General features: G+C 43.1%; 1 protein-coding gene across 2 annotated transcripts in view; it reads left to right on the top strand.

Moving 5' to 3' along the window:
• Window positions 1–2,384: 2,384 nt before the first annotated feature.
• Window positions 2,385–6,100, top strand: part of LOC142495660 (chromaffin granule amine transporter-like) — an 82,176-nt gene continuing 78,460 nt past the window's right edge. The window contains exon 1 of one of the 2 annotated variants that reach the window (XM_075601422.1): window positions 2,385–2,485. The gene's annotated coding sequence lies outside the window, so the exon portion shown is untranslated. Of the gene's footprint in view, window positions 2,579–6,100 lie in introns of both variants that reach the window. The other variant, XM_075601421.1, reaches the window with a different exon arrangement.

Below are 6,100 nucleotides of genomic sequence, written 5' to 3'. Positions count from 1 at the left end.
TTTAGTTGCCCTTCATGATACCCAGGCCCACACTTCCTACTTCTCCCTCACTGTCAGGTACTGGATGGGTTAAGCTGTGAGAACGCTTTCCAGTGTAACAGTGAAAACAGTAACCAGGTTATTGTGATATGACACAAACCTCTTATCGCTACCCAATCTGTTTTCCGAGTGATTCACCCAACACTCTGAGATTAAAACCTGCTGCAATTTCCTCTCCTGTTGTATTACTGTTTGCGAATGTTATAATAACATAAGCATTCTGCTTCCTGCTGCATGCCACTCATTGTCTGAAATCAGTAGAACAAGCTAATTTCCTCCATATACACTCACTCCGCTACTCACCTGCCATTCTGCCCCTCTAATACAAAAATCAACAGACTGGTACAGACACTACTTGGCACTGCCCTCTCATATAGACTGCCTGGACACTGCCCTTTCCTACCATCTAATACAGAGACTAGTAGAGTACTGCCCTTTTGTACCCTGTAATACAGAGGTTACCTGAGCACTGCTTTCTTTACCCTTTAATACAGAGAATGCCGGGGCACTGCCCGCTACTACCCTCTAATACAGAGACTATCTTGGCAGTGCCTTCGCCTGCCCTCTGAAACAGGGACTACTGTCCTGTTTCACCCTCTGATGCAGAGACTGCTGGCACTGCCATCTCCTACACTCTAATACAGAGACTGCCAGAGCACTGCACTCTCCTACAGAAGGAGGTGGCTCAGTGAGTAAAGGCACAGGCTGATAACAATGCCTGTGATTTTTTAGCAGCTGAGCCTTGTTCAATTCCCGGTGTCGGCTCCTTGAGACCTTGGGCAAGTCACTTTATCTCCCTGTGCCTCTGGCATCAACAACATAGATTGTAAACTCACTTGGACAGGAACTGTGTCTGAAACACTCCTATGTACAATGCTGCTTATCGGGAATTATATTGTAATTGTGAAGTACTTTGAGCCCCTCTGGTTGAAAAAAGCACTATATGAAATAAAAGTTATTATTATAATTACACTCTAATACAGAGACTCAGGGCCGCCGTGCTCAGTGGCTGCGAAGGGCCTGGAGGCCAAACAAAGCAGGGGGCCTCTGGCCGGCCCTCTTGTTGCCGCCAGACCCAGCTCTCCCCACTGCGGTCCTCCTTCACTGACTGTCCCATGCTGAGCTTCTGATGCTGGTGCGCCGGGCCTCTCTGACATCTGTGCGTGCTGGAAGCAAGCTTGGTGCGGGAAAATCAGTGAGGGAGGCCCGGCAGCCAGGCCCCCCGCAGCCACCGGGCCTGGCTATAGGCCTGAGACCATCCCAATGTTAGTATGTATTTTGTATTGATTTGTTTTTTTAATACATATTTGGGGGGGGGGGTATTTTTATATATATATATATATATATATATATATATATATATATTTGGGGAGGGGTGGGAGTGAGTAGGGTTGCCAGGTGTCTGGTATTACACCGGACTGTCCTGTATTTGGACACTCTGTCCAGTAAAAAATGAGAGGTACTGTACTGTAATACTGGACATGTATATTTCCAAGTATTTTCCTCTCTGGACATAGTGACCTGACGCACCTTTCACCATTGAGGCCAGTATTTTTGGAGAAGCCATCTGGCAACCCTAAGAGTGAGAGGAGAGAGATGGTGTAAGAGAGGGGGGAGGGAGGGAGGAAGTGAGTGAGGAAAAGAGAGTAAGAGTGAGACGCAGGGGAGAGAAATACATGCGAGGCGGGGTAATTTATGGAGGGGGAAGAGTGATAAGAGAGAGGGGGTGAATGAGGAAAAGAGGGAGTATGACGGAGAGGAGAAAAATACATGGGAAGAGGGGGGTAGAGGGGACTTACGAGATGTGCAATGGGGGGGCTCGCAAAACCCCCAATCCGGGAGGGAAGAGCCTGGTCCTAATTCTAGTCCTGGCCCCAGGAAATCTGTCTGCGGCCCTGTAGAGACGGCTTGGGCACTTCCTTACTCGTATCCTCTAATACTAATACTGATACACCCCTGGCACTGCCCCCTCATGGCTACTGACACTACGCAGACACTGCCCCCTCATACTGTACCCTCTAACACTGACACTGCTCCCTCATACCCTCTAATACTGATACTGCCCCCTCATAACCTCTAATAACGAGATTGCTCCCTCATACCTTCTAATACTAACACTCCCCTGAAACTGATCCTCAAACGTTCTAATACTGGTACTCTCCGGCCATTGTCCCCTCATACTTTCTAATACTGACACTGCCCCCTCTAACACTGGTTTTGCCTGGGCACTGCCCTCTCCTACGCTATAACACAGAGACTTCCCAGGCTCTTCCCCCTCCCCCCTCTATCTCTTTTCCATATGGAGTCTTTTTCTGATATCTCTCTTTGTTACCTGCAGGCAAAGAGAACATGTTAAACAGCCCCGTGCTACCAGAGAGACGAGCAAACAGATCGTCCTGCAAGTCACATCACAGATATCTCTCTTGATTTCGACCGGCAAAGTGAGGTGTGTAATGGGAGATATAAACATTGATGGAAAGCAGGCAGAATTCTGTCTTATTAGCCCACTCTCCCTGTGACGCAGACACGGCGCTGGAGGGTGAGTTCTGTTTGAGGTTTCAATTAAATGTTTATTGGGAGGAAGATTCACATCCTGACAGATAAAAGCTACTGAGGCAACAGGTCAGTGCTACAGCTGAGCGAGCAGAAGGTAAGGTCTATCTGTGCTGCTGTAGCTTGTTACCTCTCGTCCTTTCACTGTTACTCCCGTCCAGGGGACAAGCAAAAGGAACAGTTCTGTTCCAGGAATTGTTAAATAATAGGGCAGAGGACTATACTACTATTGCTTTCGGCATCTGTGGAGAGGAACGCTTGCTGCGGGGCAGACAAGCATCAAAGAATAATTACATATTTACAAAAATATAACCATTTTCAGTTAAAAGAAAGGGGAGCTGGGAGTAAATAAAACAAGTAATGGTACTCTTGGTTTGTAAAATAATAAAGTAGTGGTACTCGGTACCATCATATTGGGATACAAGCAAAGCCGACCAGTTTCTACATTCTCATATAGTCCACTGTCTATTTCTCATTGAAAGGGCGGATCCTTACTTATATCAAAGGGATTTAATAGCAGTGGCATGCTTTAATAAATTAAATGTAGGGAACCGACACCATTTTAAGTAATCAGACGTGTATAAGTATTTTTTTACATATATATTTTTTTACTTAGTATTTATTTAATATGTTTTACAAAACGGGGTACAAAAGTGAGACTCGGTTAGGGAAAAAGATGATAGAGACAGAGTATATTAATTAAACAAATAAATATTTTAATAATGTACAGATGCAGCGGTCGTTATTCGAACAAATCACGGCGCTGTTTTCGTGTGCGCTACTGTACTCCACGCGGCATGAATGCCGCCAATCGCCCCAGGCACACGCGTTTATCGCGGTTGCTTTGTTTGAATTTCATGGATTGTGTGCAATTAAGTGCAATTAGATGAATGAATTGTAATGTGTACAGTACTGTACTACTGTGCTACTGTGTAATTTGCAGGTGTTTAAAAGCCACAACACTAAAATGCCATTTTATGCACTCGCCTGCACTCGCGTCTTAAGGCGGTACGGTTGGAAGAAATCCCGCGCCATGACATGGTTATTTCGAGGTATACAACGCGTGATTTGTTAAAATAACGGCCACTGCATTTTATATGTATTTTAATCGATGTCTTTGTAGTAAATAGATGCCTAGGAGGATTGTTACGACATTTACCTTATTTTCTTTTGTAATAAGACTGCATACTGGAACATTGTTGATTAACACTTATTCCCTTTAGATGTTTTATTTCAAATAATTCTGGTGCCATCATCAGCAAAAAAGATAACTGGAGATAACAATAATAAAGTTTAAAATTAGAAAACATATTTTTTTTTTACACTGGAAGTAAATAGGTGAACGTCTTAATTTTAGGGATTGAAATGTTTAAGAAATATTGATAAATTGTTATAAAAAGGGTTTGCCTGCTATGTGAGATTAATACTGTATGATAATGTGTCATTTATTATAAATAATGATTATATTTATTACTCCCTAATTTGTGTTCAGTCTGTCCGATTTGGGTTCTGTCTTTTACCCTCAATGTTCATAGACTTTGATGGAGTCTTGTTTGTACGGTCGTTTTCAATGAAAAAATTAATTTACAGCCCAATCTCTTTTGAATAATGATATCTCTTTCATAAATCTAAAATTAACATGCTGAATGTAGCCTACAATTCAAAATAATACCTCGTGTTATATTTCTTTGTTTAGAAAAAAGTGTTTTTAGTTATATTTTTTATTGAAATAAACCAGCCTTCTACCTACCAACACCTGCAGGCCCGGCACTAAATGTTATAGGGTCTGTGTATCAGCACACATACTGTACAAGTTTGCTTTGATGCATTGGTATAGATTTCTGCCCCAAGCTGTTTAATGTAAAACAAGCTGTACACACAGAATATGTTACAGCTCATTATAATCTGTGCATCACATAATTTCTCCCTAACTCCTCTATTGTACACACAGAATATGTTACATCTCATTATAATCTGCACATCATGTAACACCTCCCTAACGCCTCCTATTGTATGCACAGAAAATTATATGCAACCCTGTAACCCCTTTCCCCCCACCCATTCGTAAATAGGATCTATTACAGGGAAAACTATGCTGGTTACTTGGAGTGGTGTGGTGCATACCTGCTGATAAACAGTAGCCCTGAGTCTCCCGCATGATGGAAGGGGATGTCAGGATAGGCTTCTGGGGTATAAACTGACTCGTACTCACGGTGACAGCGCCTCCATCTCTTGCAGCCCCCAGGATAAGGGGAGAAATTCCTGCAGGACACTCTCTTTCTCCTTCTTCCTCATTGATTTCAGTCTCAGGCAAGAAGTATATTAAACAGGAACACTTTATTCTGCATGTACACTGCACAGCAGTCAGTCAGCAGCATATAGGGCCTGCACCCTTAGGATGTCCCTAGATCTACACTCCCAGCCAGCGGGCACCAGGAGCAGTCCTAGCTCTTCCCTTACTCTCTGGTAGAGTAAGGGGAACAGTTTCCCACCGCTCCCCTAAGGGAGGGCACACAGTAGGCAGCACCCTGCACAACTGATCACGGGTAGACTATGCCTCTCTCAAGGTAGAGGCAGACTGCTACATTTAAGAAGTGCAGCCCCTTAAGTATAGATCCAGTAGGAACCAGCCTCTTGACCCTGATTGGACACCAGGCCTGTTACACTACCTTCTCTGTGACTCACTGAACTGCAGAGGTGTGGGGGAAACCCATGATTACTCCTGGCTACTGCCCTTACCAGGGATTATTGCCAGGACTTGGGCAGACTGATAGCCCAAACCAGCCAGGGCTACATATACATACCATTATAATCTGTGCATCATGTATATAATAATACATCTCAATATAATCTGTGCTTCATGTAACACCTCCCTAACTCCTCCTTTTGTACACACGAATATGCTACATCTCATTATAATCTGTGCATCATGTAACTCCCCTCTAACTCTGACTATTGTACACACAGAATATGATACATGTCATTATAATCTGTGCATCATGTAACTCCTCCCTAACTCCTCCTATTGTACACACAGAATATGATACATCTCATTATAACCTGTGCATCATATAACTCCTTCCCAACTCCTCCTATTATACACACAGAATATGATACATCCCATTCTAATCTGTATCTCCTGCATCATATATCTCCTTCCCAACTCCTCCTATTGTACACACAGAATATGATACATCCCATTCTAATCTGTGCATCATGTAACTCCTCCCTAACTCCTCCTATTGTACACACAGAATATGATACATGTCATTATAATCTGTGCATCATGTAACTCCTCCCTAACTCCTCCTATTGTACACACAGAATATGATACATCTCATTATAACCTGTGCATCATATAACTCCTTCCCAACTCCTCCTATTGTACACACAGAATATGATACATCCCATTATAATCTGTGCATCATGTAACTCCTCCCTAATTCCTCCTATTGTACACACAGAATATGTTACATCTCATTATAATCTGTGCATCATGTAACTCCTC

This window comes from Ascaphus truei, chromosome 5 (assembly GCF_040206685.1).
Source record: "Ascaphus truei isolate aAscTru1 chromosome 5, aAscTru1.hap1, whole genome shotgun sequence".
Taxonomy (NCBI): Eukaryota; Metazoa; Chordata; class Amphibia; order Anura; family Ascaphidae; genus Ascaphus; species Ascaphus truei.
The sequence above is the reverse complement of the archived record's forward strand: the minus strand, read 5'-3'. Positions and strand labels throughout refer to the sequence as shown.